The following is a 15,345-nucleotide window of genomic DNA, read 5'->3' on the forward strand; positions in this document are numbered from 1 at the left end:
GACCGGATTTGAACCCAGGTACTCCTGACTCCCGGGCTGGTGCTTTATCCACTATGAAATGTACTTCTTCTTTGTGTCTGCCTCCTAGAATCTCTAGCTTCCTTCAAAATAATTCAAACACAATATCCTTTATGATGCCTTACTTGATACCCACCAGTCCCTAGAGTCTTCCTCAACATTGCTTTCTGTTTTCTTGTGATTGTTGTCTCATCTCTAGAATTTTAGCATCTTGAAGTCAGGCAGGGACTGTTACATTTTTGTTGTTGAATCCCCAGCTCCTAGCACAGTTAGTGACAACAAGCATAATTACTTGTTGGTTAAATAAATGATTGATTTGTCAGAGTAGAATATTTACAATATGTATGTAGCATCCATGCAAGTGAAGGAAAATTCCTAGGAGGGTAAAGCATTAAGTGGATTGCCCAAGGGTTTAAAGCACTATCCCTGCTGGAGACTGTAAAGAATAGACATCTATGGAAAGCATACACTGATGCAACGGTGAAAATCCTCACAACTATTCCAGCTATGTCATCTCCTCCTCCCTATCTCAAGCCACAGCTCCTCACCTCTTTCCAAAGGAAGAATTCTGTGACTAATATAGGGGGGTCATTGAAGTAGCAGAGGCTGGGTGAGCCCTCCCTGGAGAGGGAATGCTGTTCATCAGGCAAGGAATATGGCATGGTAGGGCAAAGCAGTCAACATAAACCTGACTGGGAGTTCTGAAACCAACTCATTCCTTACTGTAAACAGGAGGAGGAAAAGCAAGACCAGGAGGCAATGGATTAATTACAATACAGAATGGAGGTTGGAGAATGAGCATCTCAGGAATCCCATCCTTCCAGAGTAGTGCCAGTCCAGATTGGGCTAGCTGAAGTTCCTTCACACTTTGATCTTCCAGAGGTGTTATTAGAGAAGAAAGGGAAAGAGGCATTCCTTTGGTCTTACATATAGGAAACATAAGAAGGCCAAGAAGGAGGGAACTCCCCCTGGAAGTAATGGAGTAAGTCCAAGGTTCCGAGGGGAGACCTTTAATTGTAAAGGGGGACAGAAGAAAGATGAAGATGGATGTCAAGGGAAGGATAGGAAGCAAAACTAATGAATTAGGACTATGGACAGTCTCATGTCTTAAGAAGTTTATTTAGCACGCTCTTCCCATCTTGTTCTCAATCTCTTCAGAGACTCTAGGGCAGGATGAATAGGCTTAGTTTAAAAAAACATAACCCAAAAACTGTTGGTAAGATGGTAGGCATTTTTAATAGGTTACCATATTGTTTTAGAACTCATGCTGCAAAATATAATGCAAGAGAAACTTCCAGTTAACATGCCAATTTGACATGTTATAGTGAAGTCCAACTCTCCTATACTTCAGCAAAAAACTAATGAAGACAGTGCATCAAATAAGGCTCAATACATCTAAAGAGGAAAAATATAAATTTCTTTATTCAACCTAAGACTGACAAAAAGGTAGCCCAAAACCTGAATAATAGGAGAAGGACCATGACTAAGAAACCAATATGAGTTCAGATGAATAGGCCTGGATCTTTCCAATTCCCAGACCACGGTCATTTTAGAGAGACTTAAAGCCCATAGAAGTCTGATTGAGGATGCTCCAGAGGGGCCTAAAATTCATAATCTGTATACAAAAGAAGAAATGGAAGCCAGTATGAAAAGATTGGGGATAGGACCTAACAGGGCATGACTACCCTATTCAAGAGTACAGTAAAAGGCAGAATCTAGTTCTGGTCTAAATTTCCAAACCAGAGCAAAGTCTGGAGACACAAATAAACAAAAGAAAACACCCAGAAGCAAGAATTTTGGGGGGTTAAGAAATGCCCCAAAGGTAAACCCATAAGAACAGACTCATTATAGAAGTACAAATGAAGACTGAGGTTTTTTTATTTTTATTTTTTTTAGGTTTTTGCAAGGCAAACAGGGTTAAGTGGCTTGCCCAAGGCCACACAGCTAGGTAATTTATTAAGTGTCTGAGACCGGATTTGAACCCAGGTACTCCTGACTCCAGGGCCAGTGCTTTGTCCACTGCGCCACCTAGCCGCTCCTGAGGGTTTTTTTTTAAATGACTTATCTCAAGGACTTGTAAAGGTATCATGAAGAAATAAAGCAAAGGATAAAAATGGAAAAATAATTGAGTTCTTGAGAAAAAATTGGAAGGAGAAAAGCTTAAAAGAAAAAGTATATTATTAAGACATTCTTTGTAGAAATAAAGAGAAATATAAGAGAAAAGTTAATTGCTGATGGAAAGGCCAAGCCAATATAATAAAAATGACAGGACTACTTCAATTAATTTACTTATTTAGGGTAATTCCAATCACACTAGAAAAATTTATTTTATATACCTAGGAAAAACTGCAATCAAATTCAATGGAAGGAATAAAAGGTCAAGAATTTCAAGGGAATATATCAACTAACTTGCTTTCTCAATGGGGGGAGTGAGGTGGAAGAAGGGAGAAAACTCAAAACTCAAAGTTTTAAAAAGGAATATGAAAACTTGTTTTTCTTGTAAGCAGGGCAAATAAAATAAAATAGTGAGATTAAAATAAAAAAAGAAAGAAAAAAGAATTTCACAAGATATAATGAAAAACAGTAGGAAAAAGGGGGCCTATCAATACTAGACTTTATACTCTGTATAATGTAGCTGTAATCATTAAAACAATTTTTTACTGGGTATGAAATAGAGAAATTGATTAGTGGATCCTCCTAAGTATGCAACATATAGTTGCAAACAATCATAGTAGCCTAGTGTATGATAAACCAAAAGACCCTAGCTCCTGAAGCTATTAGGAAAACTGCAGAGAAGTTTGGCAGAATCTAGGTATAGACCAAAATCTCACTCCATATTCTTGCATAAGTTCTAAATGGACTTAGACAAATAAGGTGACATCATAAATAAATTAGAAGAGCAAGGAAGAAATTGCCCTGCAGTTTTTCCTAGGTCTATGAAGTAAATTTTTAAAAAGCTGGGTGAGAGCTTATCACCAAATAAGAGACAGAAAGAATCCCAAAAGATTAAATGGACAGTTTTAATAATATGAAATTTTAAAAATTTTGTACTAACAAAACTAATAGAGCTAAAATTTTAAGATAACTCTGTAACTGGGGTGGAGGTGGGGGAAGGGGATCTTTACAGCAAGTTTCTTTGATAAAGGTCTGATTTACAAGTTATATAAGGAACTAAATCAAATTTATAAGAACAAGTACAAAGCTTCAACTGATAAATGGTCAAAGATCAAACAGTTCTCAAGGGAAGAAATCCAAATTATCAATAGTCATATAAAAAGATACTCCAAATCATTAATAGAGGAATGCAAATTAAAGAAATTCTGAGCTTATAGCTCACAGTCAATAGATTGATAAATTTGACCCCCCAAACTGACAAATGTTGGAAAGGCTATGGGAAAATTGGCACATCAATGCATTGTTGGTGAAACTGTGGTCTATGTCTCCAAGGAGACCAAACTATTTATATGTCTGACTCAACAATACTACTACTAGTTCTATACACACAAAGATATCAAAGAGAATGACTTACAAGTCCCAAACTGTATTTGTTTTGGCAAGAATTAGTACCTGAGGGGTTGCCCACCAATTGGGTAATGGTTAGGAAATAATTGAATAAATTATAGTGTATTAATGCAGTAGAATGTTATCGTACTATAAGAAATGATGAAAATGGCTTCTGAGAAACCTGGAAGACTTGGATAGATGTAGAGTAAAGTAAACAAAACTAGAACACTTTATACAATAATACTGTAAAAACAAACTGTTATAAGATTAATAAATTCTCATCAATTCAATGAAAAATAACAATTCCACTAAGGATAAAGCATATTATCTACTTTCAAAGTGGATTTGGGGTTAAGAATTAAGAGGAATTGGGGGTGGCTAGGTGGCACAATGAATAGAGTACTAACCCTGGAGTCAGGAGTACCTGAGTTCAAATCCAGCCTCAGACACTTAATAATTACCTAGCTGTGTGGCCTTGGGCAAGCCACTTAACCCCAATTGCCTTGCAAAAACATAAAAAAAAAGAATTAATAGGAAATAAGAATTAATGAAGAATAATAGGAATTTATTTTGCTTGACTGCATATTTGTCATCAAGGTTTGTTTTTCTTTTAGCCCCCTCACTCCAGCTCATAATAGTAGGGAGGGAAAGAGACAGGAAGGAGAAAAAAATAAATTTTTACTAATTAAAAAAACCACTTTAACAAAGAGAATGAAAATATCTTATTCAGTGAATGGAAAATTGAAAACTAAAATGGAGCAAATAGTATTTGATAACATCAGGAAGACAGTCAAAAATATTAGAAAAAATCAAAAGATTGATAAAAATAGGGAAACTATAAGGTAATTTTCAAAAAATATCTGACACAGAAAACAGGTCAAAAAGAGATCATTTAATAATCATCTCATTTGGGGGTGGCTAGGTGGTGGCTAGAATAGAGCACCGGCCCCAGATTCAGGAGTACCTGAGTTCAAATCCGGCTTCAGACACTTAATAATTACCTAGCTGTGTGGCTTTGGGCAGGTCACTTAGCCCCAATTTGCCTTGCAAAAAAAATCATCTCATTTGAATCAGGATCAAATGAAAAGCCTACATACTTTATTTCAAGAAATTATGAAACTTCCCAAATTTCTTAGAACTAGATTAGAACTGGTGAACTAAAAATATCTGATCACCTCCAGAAAGAAACTTCAAATTGAAAACATTCCAAAATATTTTATCCAAAAATCTAGAATTTCTACTTCAAGGAAAAAATACTGCAATCAGGCAAATAGAAAAAATTTTAGAACTAAAGAAATATAGATAGGTTAACATACAACTTTGATGAGAAAATCTTATAATATGATATACCAAAAAGCAAGAGTGCTTCAAAAAAGAAAACTCAGGACAATCAGGGACCTTCAACTCTCTGATCCCTAAATTTAGAGACAGAAGTAGGAAGACTAAAATGTTCCAATGAGGAAGCCCCAGGGCACTCAAACACCTCTAGGTTTATGAACCCGGACATGGTGTTAGGAGCTGGCAAAGCTCTTCTTGAGCTGGCAGTGATCAGTCCACACACTCCAGGAGCTCTGAAAGATTGCAGCCTGATCACCTGAACCACTTTGAATGGCATTTTAGAAGTACTCTGTTGCCAGAAGATCAAACAGATCTGCCAGCACTTTGTGTACAGAATAAAGTGCAAGTGAGAGTTAGCAACAAGACCCTAAATAAAAATATAGTGTCATCAAATATCCCATAAACATATTAAATATTAAACAAAGAAGAAATTACTCTTCAGATCCTATACCTCAGTGGGGAGGGGGGAATGTATTCCCAAATAGGATATAGAAAGTATCACAAAAGATTAAATAAACAGTTTTGCAGTTGATCAAATATTCCATTCAAGAATGCAGCAGCAATTGGAACTTGGCCCTAACAAAGTCCCAATTCAAGAAATTAGACTGGAAATAAATAGAAGACGACATCAACAGTAAATATTTGTAACTTTCAGATCCATGGATATCTAGGATACACATCTCAAGAAAAATAGTATCTCCCTAGTAACTATGGACAGAACCTCAGATAGATATATAGATCAGCCATAAAGACTATCAAAAGTTCCTTGCAGTAAGAGATTTTAAAAGTATATTATAAATAAAATGAGAGTTCTAGAAGAAAGAATTGACAGACTAGTATAAAGGTACAAAACTTTATTCAAGCAATAGACGCTTTGACCAAATGGACCCAAAGATAAAATTTGTGACTTCACAAGGTAACTAGAAATACTAGGGGGAAAAAATCAAAAGACTGAAATCATAGAAGAAAATGAAAGGTATCTCCCTTCCAAAAAAACACCTGACTTAGAAAATAGATCAAGGAAGGATTAATGGATCTACAATAACTTAGGAATCATCAAACTATCTGAAAACCACAAATTTTAAAAAAGGACAACACAAGATTTCAAAAAATCAATTGAAAATTGACCAGATCTAATAGAACCAAAGGACAAACCAAAAAAACCAAAGAATTCACTGGTAATCATCTGAAGGAAACCCCATAATGAAAACTCCCTGAAACATTTCCAGGTGAAAGAAAAAAAAATACTACAAGCAGTCATAAATAAACATTTCAATTTCCAAGGATGCTTTATATCAGGATAATACAAGATGTGACAGCTACCACTATAAAAGAGAGGAGAGGGGCAGCTAGGTGGCGCAGTGGATCGAACACTGGCCTTGGAGTCAGGAGTACCTGAGTTCAAATCCAGCCTCGGACACTTAATAATTACCTAGCTATGTGGCCTTGGGCAAGCCACTTAACCCCATTGCCTATAAAAGCTAAAAAAATAAAATAAAATAAAAAGAGAGAGAGAGAGGAGAGCTTAGAATACAATATTCTAAAAGACACAAGATAAAGGTTTACAACCAAGAATAATTTACCCAGGAAAAACTGAGTATTATCCTAAAGGGGGGGAAAAAGAATTTTTAAAGAAATAGAAAGCTGACACTTAATAATTACCTAGTTGTGTGGCTTTGGGCAAGCCACTTAACCCCGTTTGCCTTGCAAAAACCTAAAAAAAAAATAGAAAGTTTCCAAGCATTCATGTTGAATAGACTGTGTAGAATTTTTGAAATGCAAACACTGAGATTGAGAGAAATTTAGAATAAATATACTGAAGTACTTGTAAAGGGCTATATAATAGGGGTGCATTTGCATGCTAAAAGAAGGAGAAGGAAAAAATGATCTCTGAGAATCATCATGTCTTCAAGGGTCATAGAGAGAGTTAAGACAAAACAGAGGTGCTGCTGGTGGTTTTATTTTGTTTTAATATTCTTCAGAGAAAAAAGAAAAGAGGGGCGGCTAGGTGGCTCAGTGGATAAAGCACTGGCCCTGGAGTCAGGAGTACCTGGGTTCAAATCTGGTCTCAGACACTTAATAATTACCTAGCTGTATGGCCTTGGGCAAGCCATTTGACCCCATTTGCCTTGCAAAATCCTAAAAAAAAAGAGAGAGAGGAGGAGTAAAACAGTGAAGAAAGGGAGGGTATAACTTAGTTGAATAATTAGGGCACATGAGAAGACTATATAGACATGAAGGGAAGAGAGGGGGAAGCAAACATTATATGAATTTTACTTTCTTTTTAAAAATTAATTCATTAATTATTTCATATTACTGCAATAGTCTTGTTGTAAAAGTAAACTAATCCCCACTTATCCCACAAAGATAAAGAAGCCTCAAGAAAAATAAAGTGAGAGAAAAAAATGTGTACTTCAGTCTGTATTCAGATACTACCAGCTGTCTTTGGGATGGATCACATAGAAGTTGCTTCAATATTTTTTTACCCACAGTTGTGATTGCTAGCTATATTTCCTTCCATCCTATTCCTTCCTACCCCTATTTATTCTATTCTTTCTTTTCTTTCACCCTATCCTTCCTCAAAAGTGTATAATATTTGACTACCCTCTCCCACAATCTTCCCTCTCTTCTATCACCTACACTTCCCAATCCCCTCCCCCCGTCCCCTTTCTCCCTTCCCTTTCTCCTCCTTTTCCCCTCTAGGGTAAGATTTCTATGTAAGTGTGTATATTATTTCCTCTATAAGTCACTTCTGACGAAAATGAAGGCTCACTCATTCCCCCTCACCTTCCTCCACTTTCACTCCATTACAAAAGCTTTATCTTGTCTCTTTTATGTGAAATATCTTATCCCATTCCACCTCTTCTTTCCCTTTTCCCCAATAAATTCCTTTCTTGTCCAGTAACTTGATCTTTATAATATATTATATCTTCATATCAGCTTTCTCCTGTGCCTTGTCTGTATATGCTCCTTCTAACTGCCCTAATAAATGTTCATATGATTTATCAGTATCATCTTCCCATGCAGGAATACAGGCAATTCTACATCATTAAATCCCTCATAATTTGCCCTTCCTATCTACCCTCTCATTGCTTCACCTGTACTTGGAGATCAAACTTTCTATTCAGCTCTAGTTGTTTCAACAAGAATGTTTGAAAGTCCCCTAGTTCATTGAATGTCATCTTTTCCCCTGAAAGAGTTCAATTTGACTGGGTAGTTGATTCTCAGTTGTAATCCAAGCTCTTTTGCATACTGGAATATCATATTCCAAATTCTATAAGCCCTTAAAGTAGATATTGCTAAATCCTGTGTAATCTTTACTGTAGCTTCACGATATTTGAATTGGTTTTTTTTTCACTGCTTGTAATACTTTCTCCTTGTCTTGGGAGTTCTGGAATTTGGGCTATAATATTTCTGGGAGTTTTTATTTGGGGAGCTCTTTCAGGAGGTGATCATTGGATTCCCTCAATTTCTATTTTACCTTCTGCTTCTAGGTTATGAATTTTGCTGGAGAATTTCTTGAAAAGTGAAATTTAGGTTCTTTTTCTGGTCTTGACTTTCAGATAACCCAATAATTTTTAAATTATCTCTTCTGGATCTATTTTCCATGTCAATTATTTTTCTAATGAGATTTTTCACATTTTCTTCTAATTTTTCATTCCCTTGGTTTTGATTTTTGTTTCTTGATTTCTCACAAGGTCATCAACTTTCCTTAGTTACATTCTACATTTGAAGAAATTATTTTCTTCAGAGAGTTTTTTTATCTCCTTTTCCATCTAACCAATTATGTTTTTTAAGGCAGTCTTCTCCTTTACTTTTTGGACTGCTTTTTCCATTTGGCCTAAACTATTTTCTTCAGTATTTTTTTAATCTCCTTCACCAAGCTGCTGACTTGGTTTTCATGATTTCCTCACATTTCCTGCCCTCATTACTCTTTCCAATTTTTCCTCTTCCTCCCTTACTTGATTTTCAAAATCTTTTTGAGCTCTTCCATAGTCTGAGACCAATTCATATTTTTATAGAAGCTTTGGATTCAGAAACTTTGACTTTGTCATCTTTTGAGGGTATATTTTGATCCTTCATGGGACCAAAATAATTGTCTGTGATCAGATTCTTTTTCTTCTGCGGTTTGCTCATTTCCCTAGCCTATAACTTGATTTCAACATTTTGTTAAGGTAGGACTTTGCTTCCAAGGTGGAGGACACACTTTTCCAAGCTTTTGAGGGTTTTTGAAGTTGATTTCAGTTATGTCTTATCACCCCCGCCCCTTGGGGACTTCAATTGCTTCAAGGTCTTATGAGAGGCTTTGACTGCTCTTCTGGCCTGTGCTCTGATCTGTGGATGGTCACAAGCACTCCCCTCTGCCATGGAACTGTGAGGAGGGTCCCTGCTCTGCTATGGCAGTATGGGGTCCCAGACTGTGACCTGTATCTGAGTATGGGCAAAGCAACAGAGTCTGAACGAATCCATGCTGTATGTCTGTCTAAAAGACACCAGAGAACTCAGACAAGGCAAACATTCACATGGGGACAAGAAGATGTGATATGAGGACATTCTTATTGTCTCTCTGAAGAACTTTGGAATTGATTATCAGGCATGGGAAACATTGGCACAGGATCATCCAGCATGGCATGCCCACATCAAAAAAAGGTACTTTGCTTTATGAGCAAAGCAGAATTTCATCAAAATAAATATGAGATGTGCAAATTTAGAGACATTTCCACTCCGAATATTTATATAGACCATACCTGACTGATGGAAGAACCTTCCATCCTCCTATTGGTCTGATCAGTCACAGTCAAACACACTGTACTTTAACTCTAACATAATGGTATCATTTTGTCTCTTCAAACTTGAAGGGCAACAAGAAATGTAGATATACATTAAACTCAACAGAAAAATGAGAGGAGTTATTGAGAAAAAGAGGGAATATGCATATATTATACATATATATTTAAATTTTGAAAAGAAGGAGGGCAATTAGGGAAAGATTAGCCATAAGCAAAATAAAATCCAACTTCAGAAAATAACTTACAAAGGTGGAATAAAAAGGAAAGAAAGAAAAGGTGATCTGGGGGTAGCTAGGTGACTCAGTGGATAAAGCACCGGCCCTGTAGTCAGGAGTACCTGGGTTCAAATCCGGTCTCAGACACTTAATAATTACCTAGCTATGTGGCCTTGGGCAAGCCACTTAACCCCATTTGCCTTGCAAAAAAAAACCTAAGAAAAGAAAAGACGATCTGGGTTTGGACAAGTAGAAGAGAGAAAACAGAGCAGATGAAGATTTCTTCAATCAAAGGTCACTACTGTTGAGCATACTCCTTTCTCACAGCTTCATTTATAAAACAGGAGGACCAGTAGAAAAGAGAAGGAAAACATATGTGGGTATACAGAGAAATACAAATTAACAACTATAATGTGAATGTGAATGAAATCATCAAAGAGAAAGGAGGAAGAGGAGGAGGAGGAGCAGGAGCAGGAGGAAAACAAGAAGGAGGAGGAAGAGGAAGAAGAGGAGGAGGAGAAGGAGAAGAAGAAGCAGAAGAAGAAAGGTGACAATAGAATGAATTAAGAAGCAGAATCCAAAAATATTTTGTTTGCAAAAAAATGATTCAAATATTAAGATTAAAATAAAGTTAAAATAAGGGCCTTGAGCAGGTGTATCAGGTAAATTTTAAAAAATGGATGGCAATCATGATCAAAGATAAGCCAAAAGTAAAAATATGTAATTTTTGAAAAAGAGATTAACAAAGAAACTACATTATGCTTAAGGGAACCTTTTAAATATTACTATTTTACATGTATGTAATTGAATGGCATAGCATCTTCATTTTTTTTTTTTTTTTTTTTTTTTAGATTTTTCAAGGCAATGGGGTTAAGTGGCTTGTCCAAGGCCACACGGCTAGGTAATTATTAAGTGTCTGAGGCTGAATTTGAACTCAGGTATTCCTGACTCCAAGGCCAGTGCTCTATCCACTGCGCCACCCAGCCACCCCTGCATCTTCATTCTTAAAGAGAAAATTTTCCAATTTAAAAGAAGAAATAGACAGTAGGTCTATAATAGTTAAAAACTATCACTCTTTGCAGATGATTTGAGAGTATACTTAGAAAATAACTAAAAAAAACTAGTTGAAACAATTAACAACTTCATCAGAGTTGCAGGGTATATCCACATAAATTATCCACATAAATCCACATAAATTATCAGTATGCCTATATGTTTCCAATAAAACCCATTAAGAAGAGATGGGAAAAGAAATTTCATTTTAAATAATGCAGAGGAGGTGGGACCAAGATAACAGAGTAAAGGTAAAATAATAACAGACAATATAAAATATTTGGGGACTCTACCTCACAAGAAAAAAATCAGAGATTATAAGAGAACAATTACAAAACTTGTTACATAAATAAAGATAGATCCAAACAACTAGAGATATGAACTGCTTATAGGTAGGCCAAGCCAATGTTTTTTAAAAATGGCAATTCTACCAAAATTAATTTACTTATTTGGTGTCATACCTATGAAAGTGCCAAAAAAATTTTATGTAGAATTAGAGAAAATAGTAAAAAAAAAAAATTCATCTTGAAGGAAAGGTCAAGAATATCAAGGGAATCAATAAAAGGAAAATGTTAAGTAGGCTGACCAGCAGTTTCAGATTTCAAACTATATTACAAAATGGGAATCATTAAAATAACTTCAGGTCTAAGAGATAAATAATGGATCAGTAGAATAGATTAGGTACACAATACACAGACCTAGTCTCTGAGGTTAAGAATATAACATGTGATAAAAATTTCTGGGAAAACTGGAAAGTAGTTTGATAGAAACCAGGCATAGATCAGCATCTCATACCATATACCAAGATAATTTCAAAATAGATAAATGATTTCCCCATAAGGGTTGATATTGTAAGTAAATTATGGGAGTATGGGAAAATGTACATGTTAGATCGATGGATAATGGAAGATAGAGAGAATCACAGGAATTAAAACAGATAATTCTGATTACATGAAATCAAAAAGCTTTTACACAAGCCAATGTAACGCAGTCAAAATTAAAAGGAAAATAGGAAACTAGGAAGGAGGGGAGCAAATTTACAGTAAGTTTCTCTAATAAAGCTTCATTTCTCAAATATCTAGGTAACTGATCCAAATTATAAAAATAGGAGTCATTCTTCAATTTAATAAGTGATCAAAGGATGTGAGTGGATAGTTTTAAGAGGAAGATATCAAAACCATCAATAGTCCCATGAAAAAAAAAAGCTCTAAAAGGGGCGGCTAGGTGGCACAGTGTATAGAGCACAGGCCCTGGAGTCAGGAGTAATTGAGTTCAAACCCGACCTCTGACACTTAATAATTACCTGTGTGGCCTTGAGCAAGCCATTTAACTCCATTTGCCTTGCAAAAAAATCTTTAAAAAAAGCTCTATATCACTATTGATTAGAGAAATATAAATTAAAACAATTCTGAGAAATCACCTCACACCTGTCAGATAGGCTTATATGGCAGAAAAGGAAAATGACAAATACCAAAGAGAATTTGGAAAAATTGGGACACTGATACAGTGGAGTTGTGAACTAGTCCAACTCTTCAAGAGAACAATTTGAAACTAAGCCCAAAGAGCTATATCTGCATATTCCTTTGACCAAATAATACTATTAGTAGTTCTGTATTTCAGAGAGATCAAAGAAAAGGGGAAAGGAACTATTTGTAGAAAAAACATTTACAGCAGTTCTTTTTGTGGTAGTAAAGAACTGGAAATCAAAGGAATACCCATCGATTGGGGAATGAGATGGAGAAGTGGAGAAATGCTTTTATTTTAATTATTTTGCCTGTGTTTGCAAGGCAATGGGTTTAAGTGATTTGCCCGAAGTCACAGAGCTAGGTAATTATTAGTGTTTGAGGCTAGATTTGAACTCAAGTCCTCCTGACTGCAGGACTGATGCTACATAAGCACCAAGACAAATTAGTTTATTCATTGAGTAAGCGACTTTCAGTCAACCTCAGATTGTACACGTACAATCCATTTCAGATTTCTGTTATGGAAAGAGGGGAGGGAAGGGAGGGAAGGAAGAAGGAAAAATGTGGAACTCAAAATCTTACAAAAAAAATGAATGTTGAAAACTACCCTTATGTGTAATTGGGAAAAATATAAAAATTATTTTAAAAAATACTTTTCACAAAGTTTCCTTATAAAGGGCTTATATCCATGATATCTAAAGAATAGGTTCAAATGTAATAGAAGTGGGACGGCTAGGTGACACAGTGGATAGAGCACCGGCCCTGGAGTCAGGAGTACCTGAGTTCAAATCTGACCTCAGACACATAATAATTACCTAGCTGTGTGGCCTTGGGCAAGCCACTTAACCCCATTGCCTTGCAAAAAGTAAATAAATAAATAAATAAATAAACAAATGTAATAGAGGCAAGAGATATTCTTCAGTTGTTAAGTTGACACAAGATATATAGGCATATCTCAAGGGAAGAAAAAACTATCAATAACTATATACAATACTCCAGATTGCTAATAACAACAGATAAGAATATAAATATAATTAATATATATAATAATAAAAAATAAATATATATTTAAACAAATCTGATGTTCTACTTCAAACTCATCTTCAAACTACTTCAAATGCCATCATAAGAAGACAGAAACAGAGAATGATAATTGTTAAGGGTTTGTGGGAGAGTTGGCATACTACTTCACTGCTGTTTTTTTGGCAAGGCAGTGGAGTTAAATGACTTACCCAAGGTTACACAGCTAAGTAATTATTAAGCATCTGAGGCTGGATTTGAACTAGGTCCTCCTGACTACAGGGCCGGTGCTCTATATACACTGTCCCACCTGGCTGCCCCCATTCACTACTAGTAGAGCTGTGAGGAGGAACAATTGTTCTGGAAACCAATTTGGAACAACATCCAAAATGTTCATACCTTTTGACTCAGTTATATCATTACTAGGATAATATCTGATACTACTCCTATGCACAAAATATACCTAGCATCATTTTTTGTTGTAGCAAACAGCTAAAAACTAAATGAGTATTCATCAGTTAGGAAATGTTTGAAAAAATTTTGGTATATGAATGCAACAGAATTTCTTTAATCAAAAGAAATAGTAAAAGGCATGAATTCAGAGAAAACTAGTAAAACTTCTATGAAATGATACAGAATAAAGTGAGAAGAGCCAGAACAATTTGTTACAATGTAGTAACTATGCTATTGTAAAAAAAACCCAATTTTTAAAGACTTACAAATACTGATCAATCAGTGCAATGAACAATTATGATTCCAGAGGACATATGATGAAGGGAGTAATCCACATTCTGACAAAGAGATGGTGGTCCTAAGCTGCCAAATGAGATATACATTTTCAGACAAGATCAATATGTGTAATTGTTTTGTTTGCTTGTGCATATGTGGCACAAGGGAGATTTTTTTTTTAATTTAGGGAATTGTGTGGAGCAGCTTTCCTTTCAAGGAGCAAACACGATAAACCTATCAGGGTCAAAAGAGTGGGGTAATTAATTCACTCCCTTCTGTTCTTCCTATATTCCCCCATTTTTAATATTTGCTATATTCATTATCCTTTTTTGAATTACTTCCCCACTGTTTGTACCAATGAATCTTCAGAAAATTATGTAACATAGTTCTTAATCAAATCAAAATACTTCTAAATAGATGCACAATTTAACAAACATCCTTTTAACAAACATCCTTTTACAAAGTCCTAATAGATTAGAAGTCTCTCTTTTGCCTACAAAAATCCCTTGACAACTCCCCAAAAATTAATAAAGGAAAAAAATTAAAATTAAGCCTGCCTTCCTTCTCAAAGGAAAAAGTTGGTCCTTTAAAGATTTGATGCCATACCAGTCAAATTTTCTAGTTTGGCTGGTATGGCACTGAATCTGTAAAATAGTTTAAGTAGTATTATCATTCTTGTTATATTATTCTGCCTAGAACCAGTGCTTGCTTTGTTATAGCTCTTGGTACCTCATTGAGTCCAGAGTAGAGAGGGCAAAGGATTTTAACTTCACTAGAGCCATAGAAAAGGTGCTGCTACATAAGCACCAAGACAAATTGGTTTGGTTTCTCATCTTGACTTATTCATTGAGTAAGTGATTTTCAGTCATCCTCAGAGATCTACTCTTTGTTCAGGAAATCAAATTTACCCTCTGTGAAGGAAGAACAAAATTTGGTCAAGATCTCAAGAAAAATAATGAAACAAATAAAAATATTCTAGGAGTACTGGTTCAGAGAAATTATAAAAAGAAAGTCTTACTAATTTCATATCTCATGTCACAGGGAAGGCACAAGGTTGCAACAGCCAGAGAGTAATGGGAAGTGTTGGAGGGTAGGAGAGAGAGAGAACTGAGTTATTTATACTTCTAAAAGAAGTAACAGTGGACTGTGTATCTAGAAAAAGGAATACTGAGGAATAGATAATGGATAATGGTTTGGAGTAACTTAGTTTGAACC

Source organism: Macrotis lagotis, chromosome 2 (assembly GCF_037893015.1).
Source record: "Macrotis lagotis isolate mMagLag1 chromosome 2, bilby.v1.9.chrom.fasta, whole genome shotgun sequence".
Taxonomy (NCBI): Eukaryota; Metazoa; Chordata; class Mammalia; order Peramelemorphia; family Peramelidae; genus Macrotis; species Macrotis lagotis.